Raw genomic sequence first — 20,285 nt, 5'->3', positions numbered from 1 at the left:
ATTTCCACTTTCTTTCCTTCCATCTTTCTCTCTTTGTTTAAACATTTTGGTATTTGGCTGGGCCAGAGCCCATCGTTGCCCTCTCTGTCCCCAGTAAAGTGTCAATATTTACTATAATGCACTGTGTTAATACTAGTGCATGTTAACTGAGTTGCACTTGCTTCAACGCTTATGGCTCGACTCTTACAAGAACGTTTCTTTCCTATCCTCATTTCGAATTTACATACATTCCATGATTTGCACTGATAGGTGTAAAGAGGATTGCCACTTTCTTGTTCGACTTAGAAAGAAAATGAAGAGACTTTCTCAGGGTATATTATTTTCCATTGCGCCCTTGAATTAGTTCTTTTATTTCTGCATGTTCTGTTATTACCACAAAGACCGCTTCCTGCCTGGGCGTGAGCTGCCGCTGGCAACAAGCAAATTGGTTTAGTGGGACTAATCGATGAAGAAAGTTGCTGCGTGTCAGAAACGGGAAGAAATTGCATTATTAAAGGCCTGTGATGATTTATTTTGTTTTTTCATTGCTAGACATCAATGTGATTCTTGACACCTGTACAGTTATTCAGTCATGTAGCCTACCAGAAGTTGTATGGTAACATAGAGCAACAGGAGTTATGTGGAACGTTCCGACATATTTGATTGATAGTGACTGAAGTTAAGGGCTACCTTTTTTTTCTTCCTTGTTCTTCGCTGAAGCTAGCTCACCTTTAATGGACTCCATGGGGATTCCTAATTGTTCGTGTCCGTTTTCGCTCCAACGGGAATTCTTGTAAGAATATAACCAATGGAATTCAACCAACATGTTCACAAATCTCTGCGTCTTTTGGTGTGCTGCGCATTTGACGTCCGTTTACTTGTATTAGTATCGTTCACAATATTAATAATGTATCGATCGGAATTGTGTCATTGGGTAAGGCTGTCATTTCCCCACAATGGCGAATTCAGAGTTCTTGGGGATGAGGGCTTCAATGGGGGAGAAAAGTGCAGGATGATTGTTTGCAACCTCTTGGCGGAGTTTGGTGGAATCCAACATCTGAACTGCACCTCACTGTCACGTCAATAAAACACAATTGGACTTCTAACACATCATGAAAAAGGAAGTAACTTCATTGCAGCCTGATAAAGACGTGGGAGTTATGTAGGATCTAAAGCATCCATTTTAAAACGATCGGTTACGTCATACACACGCGCGCGAGTAAAAATTACGGTTGTCGGGAATTATTTAAAGGAAAGTATTAAACTTCGGGAAGGGCTTCAGCCCCAGAAGCCACCCCCTTGGCTGCGCCTATGGTTTTACAAATCACACACACACATTATTTTCCCCTTTCGAACACAGGTTCAATTTGAAGGTCTAGCATCCGCCTAGCTGTTTTTTTTTTTATATAATGACAGACCTAGGAATATCTCTCTTTAGACATGTTGATACTCTTGATAACTAGTTTCAACAGTAATATGGAATTACCTCATGAAGCATTTATAAGCTACTATCTATAATTCGGAAAGACTCTTTAACAGTAAATAATAATTTTGTAGAGGAATAGCGCTTTTTAATTCAATTACACAATAACAATGTCTTCTGTGCACTGCTTTTACTAATGTTTATGGTTTTTACCAACAGTATGCCCTCCCGACCAGGTACAAAATATAGTATATAATATAAGGGTTTGTTCTCACTAACTGATCGATCAACGCACAGCCTAAACCTTTGGACCTACGTAGAATCCTCTTATAACGTAAGCACCCGCTAAGAAGGGATTTTCCTAAATTCAACCCCTAAGAGGGGGGAGGGGCGTTAAACGTTATTTTGTTTAGTGAGTGAGAACAAACTCTTTTACAAGTATACAGGGTGATTCTAAAGGTATAGTACAAACGAAAACCACAGATACCTCCCATGAAATAGAGACGAAATTTCCCCTTCCACTTTGCCGAGAGATGCCTCCGTGAGGAGCTAGACGACGCCGAAAACGTGTGAAAATGAACTTCACACCTCTGTACAGCCAGTACCAGTGAAGATAGAAAGGCGGAACAAACGAAGTCAAAAGGAACACCAAAGTCGCCCATCCGAAAAACACTAGGCGGCAGCTGCGCAACGCATGCTCATGGGGTTCCACAAAGAAAATAGGAGTGTCCCGCAAGACAAGTGAAGGGAAAGGGTAGCGATCGACAACGGTAGGGAGAAAAGAAGCTATGATGCATGAAGTAACAATTGCACAGCGGGAAACAAACACCATGACTGAAGCAGTGCAGTCGAGAAAAGTAGTGCGGGGTTGCAGAACCACGGGAGGACGACGTAGGATGTAAAAACACACCGGGAATGCAAGCAAAGTGGTCCGTGACACTCGACAGGCAACAGACGCGTACATGGTTCGGGGCAGAAATGGAGGCGCTGACGGTGCAGCGCAAGGGGAGTCCCCAAAACACAGTGGAGAGACACCGCAGCAAGAACAAAGCACGGTGCAACAAAAGAGAAAGAGGACCGGACGGGGAATGGTACCTGCCAAGGAGACAACAAATGCGGGACGAGGGATTCCCCGTAGCAGCACCGAGGGGATGTCACACAGAGGTCGTGCGCCAGCAGGACAAACACAGCAACTACGGGCACAGGAGGTTATTGCTAATGAAAGGTGCACGTACAGATAGGACCACGTACCCCGTACTGACGTTGTAACAAACGTCGTGATGGGGCCCAATCAGCCTCTTAGAAATGAAGCCGGAGGCACATGGCTGGGTGGGAGCGGGCGAAAGGCTGCTGGAGTGTCGTACGGACCCCACCACTCCGTACGGTGGACGACATTAATGGACGAGGTCGGAATGTTTCCATCCCGATCACCAGGTCCACCGTGCCCAGACCTGACGCGGCTGCTTGCTTCCGAGCGCAACCCCAGCCGAACAACTCGAGTACCTCCTCGGCCGCAGCCTTCCGCTCCGAAAACAAACGTGGCCTCACACCACCGCTGCCGCACACTCCCGCGTGGGTGTGAGACCGGGCCGAGCAAGGCTGGACAGATAAACTGCGTGGGACAATCGTGTAATGAAGCTACGTGGGGGTATGCACGTCTGTTCAACTGCTGGGTTACCCCACATTGGTGTACACAAACACCACACGATCGTACGTAGTGCTCCCCGTCGGCTCGAGCAAGACGGACGAAGTACGTGTTGTGGGTGAATGGGGCAAGAATGAAGGACGCTACATGTGTTCCACGATGACAAGGCCCCAGAGTACATGGCCCCACCTGACGGCAGTGGTCAGGTAGTGAAGAGCACAGGCACGGGTGGCTCAGGAACGTCAGCTGATTGTACAACAGCGCCGTGCGGACGTGTGGGCTGATTGGAAGTGCAGCGTCAGGGAGCGTGTCAGTGAAAGAGCCGGTGCGGTGGTGGTGTGCTTGTCGTACGACAATTGAGTACGTTGTTTCGAAGCCGTTGTGACCAGTGTGTGTGTGTGTGCCACCTGTGCACTGAAGTACAGTATTCCATAATTGGCACTATCCTCACCGTACCATGGAACGCTACACTTTTGTAGAACTGAGGGACATGCATTTTGTCTACGGCCTTGCAGATGGCAATGGCCGAGCAGCTGCACGCCTTTATCGCGGACGGTATCCGGAGAGGCGACAACCCGGCAGCAGGTTGTTTTCGAACGTGCACCGTACCCTTGGTGAATCTGGTGTGTTACGTGCAGGCCATCATGTCGGTCACCCAAGACATGTGCCCACCGCGGCGGTCGAGGAGGACGTACTTGCTCGTGTGGACGACACACCGTCCACTAGCACCCGTAGCATTGCACGTGCAGTGGGAGTATCACAGTCGACAGTGTGGCGTGTCCTTCATGATGATCTGCTGTATCCCTATCATCCACAGCGAGTCCACGCGTTGCAGGCTGGGGATTACCCACGACGTGTGGAATTCTGTCAACGACTGTTGCAGTTTTGTACCGACGATCCCAGTTTTTTGCGCCATGTGCTTTTCACGGACGAGGCAACATTCACCCGTGAGGGCATCTTCAATTGCCGAAACAGCCATGTGTGGGATTATGAAAATCCACATGCAGCAGTCGAGGTGCACCATCAGACCCAGTTTGCAGTGAATATCTGGGCAGGTATCATCGATGAACAGATTATCGGTCCATATCTGCTGCCACCACGTTTAAATGGCCGCCTCTATCGCACCTTTCTTGCATACGTCCTTCCAGAGCTGCTAGAAGATGTACCCCTCAACGTGCGACATCGTATGTGGTTTCAATTGGATGGAGCGCCTGCACATTTTGATGGCACAGTGCGAACCCTTTTGCACCGTACCTACCCACAGCGCTGGATCGGCAGAGAGGGCCCCGTCCCCTGGCCCGCCCGTTCGCCTGACCTCACACCAATGGATTTCTTCTTGTGGGGCCATGTGAAAACACTCGTCTACGAGACCCCGGTGCCTGACAAGGAAACATTGGTAGCGCGGATACTTGCAGCATCGGCCGAGGTGTGTACCATGCCAGGGATTTTTGATAGGGTTCGCCAGAATTTCCTGCGACGCTGCAATGCCTGCATTGAATGTGGTGGTCGTCAATTTGAGCAACATTTGTAACAACGTCAGTCCGGGGTACGACTACGTACTACGTACTATTCCTATCTGTAAGTGCACCTTTGCGTGGCAATAAACCTCCTGTGCCCGTAGTTGCTGTGTTTGTCCTGCTGGCGCACGACCTCTGTGTGACATCCCCTCGGTGCTGCTACGGGGAATCCCTCGTCCCGCATTTGTTGTCTCCTTGACAGGTACCATTCCCCGTCCGGTCCTCTTTCTCTTTTGTTGAACCGTACTTTGTTCTTGCTGCGGTGTCTCCCCGCTGTGTTTGGGGACTCCCCACGCGCTGCATGTGTTTGTTTCCCGCTGTGCAATTGTTACTTCATGCTTCATTGCTTCTTTTGTCCCTACCGTTGTCGATCGCTACCCTTTCCCTTCACTTGTCTTGCGGGACACTCCTATTTCCTTTGTGGAACCCCATGCGCATGCGTTGCGCAGCTGCCGCCTAGTGTTTTTCGGATGGGCGACTTTGGTGTTCCTTTTGACTTCGTTTGTTCCGCCTTTCTATCTTCACTGGTACTGGCTGTACAGAGGTGTGAAGTTCATTTTCACACGTTTTCGGCGTTGTCTAGCTCCTCACGGAGGCATCTCTCGGCAAAGTGGAAGGGGAACTTTCGTCTCTATTTCATGGGAGGTATCTGTGGTTTTCGTTTGTACTATACCTTTAGAATCACCCTGTATAGGCCTATTAGTCTATTTTACCTATGTTTGCTTGGAACTCCAGAGCATCCGATCTGATTTAATATAGTTTTTTTCACGAAGTCCCAAATTACAACGATATTATTTTTGTTGATAGGTATACACATTAGACAGATAAATACAGATAGTCATTAAAACACTCAGGGGTCGGTCCCGGATCATTACCCGATGGAGGCACATAGTTGTTAGGATCCCACTAAACTGTAGGTCCAGTTTAGCCTTTCTGTGCATGAAGTTGATTTACAACCAAACTCAAACAAACCAATAGAACGCTGGCGGATCTCTCATATATATAAAATAGTAATTTTTCTATCACGGCATGGGGCGGTCTTCGCTTTTGCCGCACAGGGTGCTGACGGTAAGGACAGAATACATTATTGCAAGTTAGCGTCGTTGCTTTTCTTGAGAGAGTATTCAACATTGTCATTAATTCCCCTTAAGATGCATAGTATAGTGTTTCAGAGGTTGACATCAGGGTTAATGTTAGTATATATATATCTGAAGGGTAGTTCATGAAATTGAATGTTCATAATTGACATGAGTGGCGCCAGGATATGTGATTCTAGGTGTGCGGAAGGGGTGTGGAACTAACTTTGAATGGTGAGAAGAGCATTTCATCTGAAAAAGCATTACTAATTTATATTTTAGTCTCATACATAGTAGCTCAAAGTCAGGTTGTCATGGTTGTTATTATTATTATTAAAGCTTTTATCCTAGCAAAATCACCATTAAATTAATTAAAAGTATTATTTTTTATAGAAGGGATACAGTAAAGCTTATATCTTTTTTGGACATCTGTTATAAAAATATATAGCAGCTTTTGCCGTATATGCATAAAAGGTGTGTAATATTAAGATTTATTTAACAATTTTATACGCTAATGTAACTAAATACATTAAAATGACCACAATATAGAATCTGAAACGATGAAGTAGCATATTTAGGAAAATGATAATATAAATAAATATTGTAGGCATACTGAAACGCAATGAAAGAAATCATTCTCGACTCCTTAAAAAAATGTTTTGATTGGTGGTTAATTACACAGAGGATGATTGGGACTGGATGTGTACATGTACAGTCACCGGCAATAAAAATGGGACACTAGGTCCTGAAATACTGGCTTCCCTGCAAGACGTTATGTGTGTTGCCTAACTCTACGGTTGTGGTAGAAGTTGTCATTGAAAATTTGGTTTTATAATCCACTTATTGCAGTAGAGAAAGGCAGGGAAGCGAGTATTTAGATCTAAGTGTTCCATTTTATTGCGAGTGACTGTACATAAAACGGAAGCGCACCGTTTTATCACAATAAGCACTGAATACATTTCATAAATATTTCTACTATTACTGAGGTGAAAGGTTTAAAACAGGATGTGCGCAAGCACACCTTACCCTCCCTCCCGTTGGCGCTGCCTATGCTGGCAAAGAAATACAGACTGTTTAGCTATTTGTTCCGTTCCTAATAGATTACGTGCAGCTAGAAGAATGGGTGAAAATATGTGATGTGTCACAACGTATTGTAACTTAAAGACTGCGTATGTTATACATGTGCTTGCTTAACAATATTGGAACTTAAACATGCCTCGAAAAGTAGCAGACTAATGTAATGGTTTGGTTCCGAGAAATACCGATCGAAATGCGCAAAAATGCGGATTGTTTGTACGTACATACTTTTCTTTTTAGTCAGTTGCTCAACTGAACTCCTTCACAGTGAATCATCAGAAACAAGAACATCTTTTATTATAAGTGGCACTTAACTTGTCAGTCCCCTGTGTTTTTGTAACACAGGCACTTCCCTTCTCATTACTGTGCTCTTCAAGAATTATTGAACTTTCTAACCCGATCAGATACGAACACTAAAACCTGTTAAAGGGGCATAGGGACATGGAAATTTACGTTTTTTTTTTTTTTTTTTTTTGTTTCAGGGCCCCCAAATTTGGGAATTATGTGTGTAACATTTTATTTAGAAATTGAGTTAGCTTGAATCGGCATCGTTAGAGAAAATGCTACCTACTAGTCATTACAAAATGACTACAGAGCTTGTACAGAGATGTAACTCGAATTTATTTTATCCCCGTTCCGATTTTACTATTATGAAAATGCAGTGATGGTAGACGTTTTGTTCGTGTTATGGAAATATGAATGACTTTCACATATTATATTTTATGAGTCTAGGTTAAATGTGTTGAGATTGATGCCATATTGAATTTAATATGGCGGAAAATCTTTTCTCGCAATTAAATTAACTACAAATATTTTTAAATTCCATCGTTCTAGATTACGATAATGCAAAGCGAAAAGTTTCATTTTGTTCTATGTTTTATGTAATATCAGAAACGTAATAGTGTCAAACTCCGATTTCAGATAGAAATTGTCAAATTTGTGGAAATAAACTATTTGTTATAAGCTTTCTTTGGATAATTTTTCATTCCCTCTGACTTGTATATAGACTAAATAGACAGTTCTCGTCTGGATCTAAAAATATTGAAATTCCCGCCATATTGAATTCAACAAGGGGGAAATAAAAATTAAATTAAAATTGATTAGCGATAGAACACAGTAAAATAATATTTGAATTATGGTTGATTTTATTTCATAAAAATTCGGACCTTGAATGCAAATTACGAACTTAGCAACAATTCAGACCGACTTCAGTTCCTCTTCGTTCTCGATATCTTCTTATTTGTTGTCCACGTGAATGCAACATCTGTAACATTTTTACGCTTCACCCTACCACCAAAACATGGTGAGGTATATCTGAAACAACTTTTCAGACATCCTGTAGATGCTCTCGTGCAGGCATTATGCTGGGAGTTCAATGTTAAAACTGCGTTAGCGGCCAGTGTGAAAGTCGTGTTTTTCTTTGTTTCGGATGGGGGAACACAACGGAAGTTGAATTCGACAAGCAATTGCTTTCAGGGCCTAATGGCGGAAGCAGTCATTCGCGATAGCTGGAGATTTAGAAGCGTTGGGGAAATGAACAGCAATGTCAAGGGCATGTGCTGAGGAGATGGTGAGTGTTTTTGTGGACAGTGGCTTCTTTAGATTTTTCCATCTGTAGTTAGGGGGCTAAGTTAAATATAGAGCTAAAAGGACCTTAAACTTGGCCTGAAAATTTTTAGGCTATGAAATCCCTAGGATAATACCTATTTAATTGAAATACAACCTTGAATTCGCCAATAAGTTGTAATCGTAGAAATATTATTGCGTGTTGTAAAATGAATCCGCAAGAACGTTGCCAGCCTTTATGTACCAGGTTACGAAACTAGAGTTTCTAGGCTAGAATCCTGTATAAAACATGGGTGTGTCGTTTACTCATCTATTTCATGTATCATCCTAATCGCCACGGTCAATCTACATAAGTAAATGCGACGTAAGATAACTGACATAGAGTAAGGCAACTAACTACACTCGGAGACACGAAAGTAGCATTTACGCTGTTGCCACAACGTTTCTGACGCACCGGATCACAACTGAATTAATTCGGAGGTTTACACTACCGTATTTCACTGCATAATATTCGCACCCTGCTTTTTTTTCCAGTCCAAAAATTGTTTTATATCTTTTCATCAAGTAATTGTCGCATCGGCGTGTCAGAAAAGGAAACAAATTGTAGCGGCGCAGAATCTCGGACACACAAGATCAAATTTTGTTAAGTCAGTTTCGCAACAATGCAATAAATTTTCTCAAGTGTAATATTTCGACTATAATGCACACATCAATAACAACTAATGTGTTTAACTTTTTTCAGACCGTTTGCGTCGATTTAGACTACCGTATTCAATTTTAAAGTACAGGGTGTCCGAATTCAAACGCCCTAATTTAAAATACTTATATTAAACATAATATACAGGCAAGAACAGTGTGGTAGGTGGTATATGGTAGCTTGGCTGTGGAAATTTTAAATAGGGAATGAATAGTAAGGATTCGTTTATTTTGTATCGTTCCAGGGGGTGAAAAGTGAAAATGACAACCAATGCTGAAAAAGCGCAATCTGTGTGGTGGTACGCAGAATAGGGATCCATTATTGCAGTTCAACGACGGTTTCGTGCAGAGTATCACAGAGACCCTCCCGATGCCAAGAGAATCAAGGCATGGAAAGCAGCGTTTTTAGAAACAGGATCTGTCGCTAAGAGGCATGGTGGTGGCCGATCACGAACATCAGAGGAAAACGTTCAGCGGATTGCAGATGCATTTGCACGAAGTCCCAAGAAATCCGTTCGTACGGCGTCACGTGAGATCGCTCTCCCAAATTTTGTGCACGAACGGATTTCTTGCAATAATGGATCCCAATTCTGCGTACCACCACAGAGTTTGCGCTTTTTCAGCATTGGTTGTCACTTTTCACCCCCTGGAACGATACAAAATAAACGAATCCTTACTATTCATTACCTTTTTAAAATTTCCACAGCTTAGCTACTATATACCACCTACCACACTGTTCTTGCCTGTATATTATGTTTAATGTAAGTATTTGAAATTTGGACGTTTAAATTCGGACACCCTGTATATTCACGAGTATTCCGTGCATTCTAATCTTGCTCCAACGACAGTTCAGTAATAAATGAGCGACTCGAGAGTAAAACTTGATAACTCACACTACTTTCAAAATTGAGTTAACAGTGGATTCAGTTCCTGTACAATAGTGAATTAAGTTTCTTCAGTAGCCGCTGATAGAAACTCACATGAACATCTTGGTAACCCATAAAGGTACAACGTAATGGACGAACTTTCACCTGCGTTTTTATCAGTTTCATACTTTTGTGGGTTATCAACAGGCCCGTAGCCAGAATTTTATTTCGGTGTCAGCAGCCGCCATGTAAAGGCGAAAATGTTGGGCTAGAAGCCCTGAAGATGAATTTCTTACTATATTATATTCAAGATGATTAATCCTGCTAAGGAAGTAGAATTAATTACCACTGTACACTATTTCCAACGAAACATTTGTATGATTTCGGGTGGAGCTTCAGCCCCCATAGCCCACCCTCTGGCTACGTGCCTAGTTATCAAGTTTTACTCCCGAGCCGATCAAATGATTTTTAATTATCGGTAATACCGGCACATTTTTAAATAAAAATCTTCACAATTATTAATGGTCGCACCCCATTTTTTTCTTTGCAAAAAGAAAAGCATAAAATCAGCTACGATTATACGGTGGAATACGTATGTTCTCGTTTTGTAGTCGTCTTTGTAATATACGTCATACGAAAATGACATTAATGTTTACTGGAAAGATCTGTGGTGACTGCGGTGTGTTTCTCTTTGGAGTAGAGGCGGCAATTGGGTTCCAAAACTTGGGGCGCAACTGCCTCCCCCCACGCCTGCCCTAATCGCCGCCACTGCTTTGGAGGAAGGATTGACGCCTAAACTAGGTAGCATTGCATGGTGAACGTTGCCACATTGTATGGGAGAACTATAGCTCTCGTCTACTTTTACGGCGGGCGCTCTACATGCTTGCAAGGGAAGGGGGAGCGACCAATCCAGCGCGATAAAAAACGCAGCAGCCCGTAGAACGAGATGTGCGTAATATTTCCTCCCGCCAAGTCGTAACTCACGGCGCCATCGCTGATTCTTGGCTCTCCCTCGCTTTGCATTTGGAGGGAGGGTTGACGCTTCTACTAGGCAACAGCAACACTGCACGGTAAAGTTGCCACTTGGCCTTTAGCCGCTGTGCCTTTTTCAATATGGGCCATTAGCGTATTTCTACCTAACCGCTAATTTGGTGGCTGGTGCTGCTATAGACAGTCTGCCTATCGTACTTTAAAGTAAGAGATGAGTTTAGTCATCATGGACGTCCGCAGGATTTTTTTCCAGGGAAATGCAAGCAATGTAATTTTTTCCAGGGTGAAAGGAGACATACTTTCCACCGTAATAGTGATGCCCCCTTCTAAAACACTGCTTCAGTCTGAAATTATCATGTTCCTTCAACGCCCTTTTAATAGTAAGCATAAATTACTGTGACTGAAATGAAATTGTGAAATATATACCTTTTAGGTGGACATTCATTTTCCAGCGGCTGTTTCCCTTGCTCCCCCATTCCGGACGTCCATGTTAATCTACCCTTTCACAACGTTTTTAAAATCGAGAGGCATCGAGTTCTATTCACGGCACAGGCATATTTCAGACGTTTACTCTAAACTGTATCCAGTCTAACTGTACATCAAGTGGACTTAAATTTTGTCAAATGTTTTGAGTTTTAACCAAGTATTTTGAAGTTCCGTCTAAGTTAGGTGGAACTCTCTCCAGCGTGCCATACGACCTGGCAACAGAAACTGGAGAAAGTTGTATCTTCGATCGTGTTTTGTTTACGGCCTTTAAATGTCTGCTTATAATTTCGAAATATATGTTTTTTAACTTAAAATATGTTGGGAAACGAAATATATATATTTAAATAAGCAGCTGATCGAGAAATAGGTAATGCATGTGTTGCTCTCTACTTTAATGGCAAAGAAATTTCTGATATTACGCAATGTATTCAGTAATCTTTCAAACTAGTAGGAATCACCAATCAAACCACCTATAATGAGACCATATTGGTAGGGAGACAAATTTATGGTAAATAAAAACTGAGGAGAGCGGTAAATAAAATGTTAGATCAGCGGTATATACCAGCGGTGGAAAAAATTAGCACATACTTTTTCATGATGAGAGGAAACAACATACAAAAGAGCTATAAATTGATAAACTACTTCATTTTTATATACTGTACACATACACAAGTACTTAGCTGTCCAATCAAAAAGAAAACATCAACACAAAATCACTTCATTTCTAAATTGCATATCTCAAGTGATTTATTCATTGTATGTATTTAAAGGATATCCTTGCTGTCCAACAAATAAAATAATCACTACTGCACATACACAAACACATGTTGAAAATCACATAATGAAAAACAAAATTCATTCATGACTGAACACAAATGACACCATTGTTTCCCTTGATGTGCGGGAACAGACTAATCTTATCGCTGCTACAGCTAGCAAGTTCAATGAAATTGGAAAGTTGAGTAGACATTCGGAGGGAAGAAAGGAATGCAGCTTGACAAGGAGCGAAGTTTTCGAACTGAGATTATGTGCATGGGAAATCCAAATTTGCAGCGCCTTCCTGATGTGATCGAAGATAAAACGTTCTTCAGCTGCAAGTGGTAGGAAACTTTAGGCAAACGTTTCGTTACAAATCGACAGTTTGCGCGCACAACCTCGATTGCCGGTTTTTGCGTGTTTTCTACTTAATTTGATGATATTTCACAATTATTTCGCGAAAAAGCGTTCATTTCGTGGAAAAGCACACATTTCGCATTACTTCGCGAATAAAACTCATGCATATTTCATCATTGGGGTTGTAGTTACGTGCAGAATGTTCAAAATTGCATATTTTTTTCACATTTCGCGATTTCGCGTATCGCGAGGATTCAATGTCCCTACATATTGGGTTCAAACAGCATAATGGTTAGTTACATTGAAATTAAGCACACCATTAAATGAAGTTGACTACAAAAGGGTGGGACATAAATGGCCCTATATTACTAGCGTATCCTAAAACGTTTTCACCCAGGGTGCGAAACCCCGGGGAGTGGGGGGTGGGGGCGTTTCCGGACATGGGTTCCTATTCCAAATATTGTCTACTCAGTTCCCTCTACTTGCCCTAGGAGTTTGTAAGGGGAATTTCCGAGCACCCTGTATATATATATATAGTGCGTGTGTGTGTCTGCTCCTTCCCCCCACGCAATCTGCAGTGATTTCGGACCCTGTTTTCACCTTTAATATATCATATATCAGGACGTTTGATTCGCGTTTTCCCCATCAATATTTGTTTTAAATGAGTTTTTCCACTATGTTGTCAGAACTTACTTAAATATTAATATTTATTCGTGCTTGCTACATTCTCTTGAATCATTTAATGTTAATAATTCGTCTTTTAAATTAAGGTCAAAGAATTCAGACTGGTCCCACATATATCCAGCATCTTGGTGCATTTATTCCAACAAAAAAATCTATGTACTTTTCAGTAAAATGCCCAAGGCTGATGGATTCATTTTTGCTGTTAATTATTGTGTGAAATAACTATAGCTTTTTCCAAATCTCTCTGCCAGACTAAAGTGTAGGAACCCTAATGGGATAGTATTGAGGAAAGATGACACCTAGATAATTATATCTTTTTTACAAGTGTAAAAGTGGAACACAAGTTTCACAGCATTTTTATCGTAGAGATTCTCTGTATTTTCTGCCATGATTAAGGTTATAATCTTTACATCAGGATTCGAAAGGTGGGAAGAATAATTACTTTGAAAGTAAGGAAATGTTGGTCACCATCTAATGTACTCCAAAAGAAGATTAGCTAATGGCAACTGTGTAATTATATAGTAGGTGAGAAAGTAGGACTTTGCTCTTCCACAGCAGACTTTGAAAAAGACAATGGAATGTAATCACAATTGCCCATTAGCCAGTGGCGTCGCGTGCGGTTCACGTATGGGTGTTCACAATAAAATTTTTATACTCATCTTCAATTGAAAAAGTAAGAATAACAGTTCAACTTATTTTCAACAATTTCCCCCAAAAATCAAGCTATATTTGAAGTAATACAAGATTTTTTATTCAATTAACACCCTTTTAATTACATAATTTACAATTAGTAATGGCTAGTGCAATCTAATTAGTATAACATGCAATCTCAGATATATATATATGTACAACGCAAGACTACCATACTTCGCAATCTACTTTCTATTACACCGACCATATGTCAACCTACGACATTAATTCATCATTGAAAGCACGTGCATCGTTAACGGGACAGAGGGGAGGACGCGTCCAGTCCAGAAAAATGTATTTTGTGTATTAAGATATTTGGGTATTATACAGAATGTCCCCCTCTCACAATAACTCGGTCGCGATGCTTATGATTGAAGTGTCAGTCAATGTGACATTGCTCATATTCTTTCTTCCCTCGTGTTTCGTATTTTTCCTCCTGGCATCATTTTGCGATGGGTCAGAGAGATTGATTTTCGACCATTTAAAGCAAGGGTTCCCAAACTTCTTTGCTTCACGGCGCCCTGTTTCAAGATTTTCCCTCGGCACCCAGAATGTAGCTCTCTCTAACACTTGCAACGCTCAGTTACTTGTAAGATTTGTAATGATGCGATCATTACTGGATCCTTTTTTATGTTATAAATTGTGTATGTCTATGTATTCCTGTACGTTTGGGTTCTTGGCCGTTGGGGAGCGGTAAGTTTTCAGTAACGGGTTAGGTCATTAGCGGGGCCTATAAATAGGAAGGGCAGGGGAGCAGTCGGCCTCAGATGTTTGGCGGAGTACAGCAATGTAAGAGGTATCTTTTTCTCTGAGGGGAGTTGCTGGGCGAGCTTTCTTTCCTTATTATGTGAACCGACGGCGGGGATGTTAACTTTCTTTCTTTTTATACACACACTTGCTCTTTTCACATTATTCCAATAGTTTATTTCATGCGAGAAACAGGGTACACCGGAATGTAATTTTGTGAATAACGGCCAAGAATTAACTTCTGTAAATATAATATGAATAAACCTATATATTATATCTAAAAGGAAATGGGCGTTAAGCTATAATTTGAAAAAGTACGTGTCTATCAGTAGCGAAGCGTAGTCTTACGAAGGAGGCAAGCAATGTTTCAGTACAACAAAACATGTAGTACAACGACATGCCGAGGGGAAAGATTCAAGGTTTATAGCCTCATTTACCCAGTCGCTTGATTTGTCAAAATATCGTAATAAAGTGACTGTACTAAAAATAAACCATATGATCCGCAAACGTCACATTTACTTTTTAAAAAAATCCAGGTAACGTTATTCATATGATATTAAACGTTTTGCATATGCGAACTTTCCGCATACGACTAAAGGGAGACGGAATTTCTTACTTACTTATTAGTACCTTTATTTGTTCATTATTATTTAATATGGTCAAACGGTGACCAAACCGATTTAGATAAAAAAAATGGGAATCATTTGTTTATTTTACGCTGCATGATGTAATTTAGTATTTTTGGGCACCCTAAAAACCGCATTGGAGTAACTTAAACACTAAATAAAAAGTTAAACACAAACAATAAAAAATTCATTTCAAAGCAAAGAAACACATGCATAGACGATGTACTCACCACAATAAATTTCAAACTCTTGGTGTTGGTCGACCCCCTTCCACGATTTTCATTTTAACACTTATCTCTCTCGAGCTAAACGAAGCAATTTTCAATTGCTCAATAATACACCCGCACTTCACATCAACCGTTCCTAAATACGCGTTCATTCCGATAAATTCACAGCACAAAACACGAAGCAACAAACACTCACACTATCCCACGCGCTTTCCACAACTGCAAATGCAAGCATCCACACAAGATCACTTTGAAAATGTCTGAAACAACAGAAAGTGATACCAACCTATTTCCTTAATTTTATCCGTCACAAAGGAAAGATATATCAGTTTGGAGATAAAAATTACGCGGAGGAATCAGAACCATTTCAGCAGAACGAGTATGTACATTAATATTTAAGTAATAAAGTGTCATTCAATGGCGTGCCCGGGGCGAAGGGGGGGGGGTGGATGGTAGACATAACCCCCATTTGGCCCAGTATATCTAAGAAAAAACGTCAAAGGAAGGAAAAGATGACAAAATGGGGACCGTAAAAAGACCCTGGGAACACCACTTGCGTCATAATAATAGAACTTAAAACATATTCGGGCCTCCCCGATGGCGCAGTGGTAGTGTCGTCGCCTTGTAATCAAGGGGTTCCGGGTTCGATACCCGGTGGAGGCACAAGTGTTTCAGATCCCATTTTAAACTGTAGGTCCAGTCCCGATTAGCCTTACTGTGCATAAAGTGGACTTAAAACAACAAATCAATCAATCAATCATTAAAACATATTCTTGTGCTCATAATATGCAGAATGTATACGATTTACTTCTATGCCATGTACAAATATCAGTAGATAGTTCTTTCTCAGATAGCTTTATTTTCACCCCAAGTTTTATTCAAAAGCAGTCAATTTATTGATTGTAAAATTTGTGAAAGAGCTCACTTGAATTACTGCGTAAATAATTTGGCAGTTGCAAACACTGGTAGCGGTCAACACTTCTGGCGTAATTTGAGCTGGACCGACCAGGAAGCAGGGTGCAGGACCAAGGTCCGTCCAATCTTCCCTCCCTCCCTGAGAAAACTCTTCACGGGGGTGCAGAAATTCCACTGCCCCAACTCCCAATGTCAACTTTTTTTTACGCGTTTTACATTTCGCGAAATCTAAAATAATTTGTAATATAATATGATATATATGGAATTTAGAACAGTGATAATAACTTCTTTTAGTTATTTTATGACTAACAATTATTATTATATTTGCGATCTTGTTTACGTGTTCATGAAGACAAATATTCGTTACTAGTTTTTGCTGGTAACGTACCCATAGATGAATCCTTCTGCTTTCGGTTGAACTCGGCTATTTTCGGGAATCACGCAAGCTCGGAAAGCACAGCTTTTTGTAGAAGGTTTGTGGACGGGTTCCACCAGAATTTCACGCTTCGCCATGTGACTCCTTCGGAGGCCTTATTTTCCCGCAGAACGGCTGCAAGCATTGAGGCTGGTGCTTGCTACAGAGCTGCTGGGGGAGTTTGCGGCCGCATTTTTTCGCGAAATCGAGTGCGATGGAAACTAAATACGGTTAGAACATTAAGTACCTTAAATGATATTCGAATTATGCAAGCAGTGCTTGCATTGCTTGTACTATATCTTCGCCTCTGGTGTCTATTGCCTAAACTAGCATCCACAGAACTTCAGGTACTGCAGGTTTTGAACCTCGGGACAAGGATTCAAAAATATATGGTTGTGTATGTTGTTGAGAATCAGCTTAAAAGCACAAAATATACTGTTACAGATTGCATGCCTTGAGTTAACATTAAACACGTATTTCAAATTTAGAAACATTTCATATGTAAAAATGAATAAGCACATACTTGAAAATTCATAGCCTTGACTAACAATTCAGTGATAATATATTGGAACATTTCGGAGCGCCCCTGTAAGCCAACCAGCGGCCCTGTAAGTCAATCACGGTGCCCCAGAGTGCCGCGGCACACACTTTGGGAACCACTGATTTAAAGCATATAGTTAACATCTGTTCATCGTCGTCATTAATATGTTTACCCGTCGTCACTTTGTAATCGAGGGGTCCCGGGTCGATACCCGGTGGAGGCACATAGTGATTCGGATTCCACTTAAAACTGTAGATCCAGCCCCGATTAGTCTTACTGTGCATAAAGTAGACTTAAAACACCAAATTAATCAATCAAACATATTTACCATCCTTGAATCTTACGCATTGCACGAAACGAATCGTTCCAGAAGCAGTATTTTTGAAGCGAGTCTCTTGTATATGTGCAAATGGTAACAAACGCCCAGGATGTGTTCTTTGCACTTTCATGCATTCGACTGAATTGATCAATTACAAGAACTGGCCGATAAAACAAGAATAACAATTATCGTTTAGATATAGGGCCTATGTATTTTTTAAATGTATCTATTGCAAGCAAGACTACTTACTGATTTGCCCGAATAATTGGCTGCAGAAAGTGCATGTTTAGTGTATTTTCTTTAGCCACTTATTCGGGCAAATCATTAAGTAGTCTTGTTTGCAATAGATACATTTGCACACGAACTCGCTCCTGAAGGATGACCGGCTGAAGCCTATAATTGAGCTCTAGATATTACATAGAAAATAAAATTCTCACTGTGGGTCAAGTAATTGAACGCTACACACCGACGCAGAATGCACTTAATAACGATATCAAGATAAATAATTAAAATTAAATTCTACATTATGCAACTATGTAGCGCAGACCGTCTCGAGTCCTCCATGCCTTTCATATGCTGTGCTCTGGTACCGAATGCAAGAACTATTGCCGCTTGCATCAGGGCTCGCACCACCGTGTTCGTTCGCACAGCGCAGTGAACATTTTCGGGATATAGTGGCCAACAGCCCCTCAGCTGCCAGTTTGATGCAACACGCACAGCGATTGTGTTCAACGCAATCCGTAGAACACTGTGCGAGTCAGTCTCGAACACCAGAGAAGGATTTTTTCGAATAAATATATGTGTATGTCTGTGCATTTAATATGTACGTAATTTAAAACATATACATGAGTGTTCACGTGCTCATGCGAACATTATCAGGTGATGCGCCTGCCATTAGCTACATATTCAAATTTCCAATTGTCCTTTGTTACTGACAGGAGTTGCTCTTGAACTAATGGAGATGTTCCCAGCTGGAATTTTCTATTGGTTTCAATTGGAATGAATCGGAATGTATTGGTTTCAATCTCAACTGAAACTAATTGGAAAATCAAGACAATTTCCAATTGGTGAATTTATCCAATTGTAAGTTTGTATATATTGTAGAATCAATATGTTATCAATTCATTTATTGACTCAAAGCATGGGTACTTTGATTCTTGACACCATATTTCCTGTGATTTACAAGTTCTTTGGAAAAACAGCACACTTGAAATGAATTTGATCTGAATTCTAATGCATACTACTGAAGTCAGATTTATCTTAATAAATATCTAACAAGAACTCTTTCTTAAGAACCAACTCAACCTAGTAGTTGGAAGAAATGTTCATATTAGTTCTTGTTTTTTGTATATGTGTATGTAATGCAATTGGAATCAACTAAGTCAACCTCGACAGCGTTTTGTTTGTTTATCACTGAAGCAGCATATTTTTCGATTTTCTATAAGTGTGTTAATCACAATGAAGCTACAGAGTTAAAAATGTGTTCATATATTTAAAAAAGTTTTGTATGTGAAAGTTTTTCTAAGTTGCAAATTCCGCATGCTTTACCAGAGATTTATTTTAGTTGTTTTTAACGATTTCTCCATTGCATTTACTGTTGTATAGATAAGAATTTTTAATGAGCAATATATTGAAAACAATAAAATACTTTCCAATAGAAACCAATTTATTACAATTGACCAATCGGTTCCGATAGAGTGTCTAAAAACTCATATTGGCTATCGGAACCAATTGGAAAAATTTCCAGCTGGGTCCGTAAAGATAATGTATGCAGATCTGGCCTTTCTTGGTTTAGTAGAAGCTATTGTATTTCTTCATGGACACTGTTAGATATAGTGGAACCACATGCGATAGAACCTGCGCAGATCTGTGACTCCTGTGCATCGTACTCCTACATGAGGGGAGGGGCAGAGTGGAGCATGCTTTCTTGTGGCCCGCATTGAACAGATGAAAGGGACGGTGCGTGGAGGATTTTGGTGGAAGGTTCTTTTTTTTTTGTGGTCACTCTATACGACTATTCATTACCAGAGGTGATCATTTTGGCTCCACACCCATCACCCTCATCCTTGACTCATGCCATCACCCTCACATGCACCCACCCTCATAGTTCGACTGACCACTCACTGTAACAGCTCAATCATACCCTCACATACTCACAACCTAGAGTCATTGTCAGAATTCTATAGGTGAGTGGATGGTTATAATTTTTTCAGGGGGCAATTATAATTATGTCAGGTATTTGTAAACTTCAGGGTAGGCGAATGGCTCACTTTAGCATTTGCCCTACCACATACTTATCCTCACAAGCCAGAGATGTAGTGTGATCAGAGGGAGAGTGACAACCACCCACCTGGTTAACATATACAAGGAAAAGGAAAGTGAAAGATTCTGTGATTGCATCTTGGACATTTATTTAACCCTTTTGAGCGACCATAAGAGGCATTTATTTGCCCATTTATCTGTATCCACTAATTACATTGCATTTAAAAGTATAAGCAACAATATATCTCATGCTCATACAGGTGAGTTGGTGGTTCTTCACATTATAAGAAATTAACATATTAAGGTAGACTGTGTTAGACAAGAAAATCACATTATCTAAAATAAAGTTATGAAGTAGTGACAGTGAGTGATCAGTATTTTTTCTAACAAGAAAATTCAATCAATACTTCATATGTGTTTTTGAT

At 40.9% G+C, this 20,285-nt stretch overlaps 1 protein-coding gene across 1 annotated transcript in view; it reads left to right on the top strand.

The window, feature by feature from the left end:
* The window catches only part of LOC145994698 (cilia- and flagella-associated protein 161-like), a 130,593-nt gene that overhangs the window by 88,750 nt on the left and 21,558 nt on the right, over positions 1–20,285 (top strand). The window lies entirely within an intron of this gene.

The sequence above is a fragment of the Lepisma saccharinum genome, chromosome 11 (assembly GCF_977018435.1).
Source record: "Lepisma saccharinum chromosome 11, izLepSacc3.1, whole genome shotgun sequence".
Taxonomy (NCBI): domain Eukaryota; kingdom Metazoa; phylum Arthropoda; class Insecta; order Zygentoma; family Lepismatidae; genus Lepisma; species Lepisma saccharinum.
The sequence above is the reverse complement of the archived record's forward strand: the minus strand, read 5'-3'. Positions and strand labels throughout refer to the sequence as shown.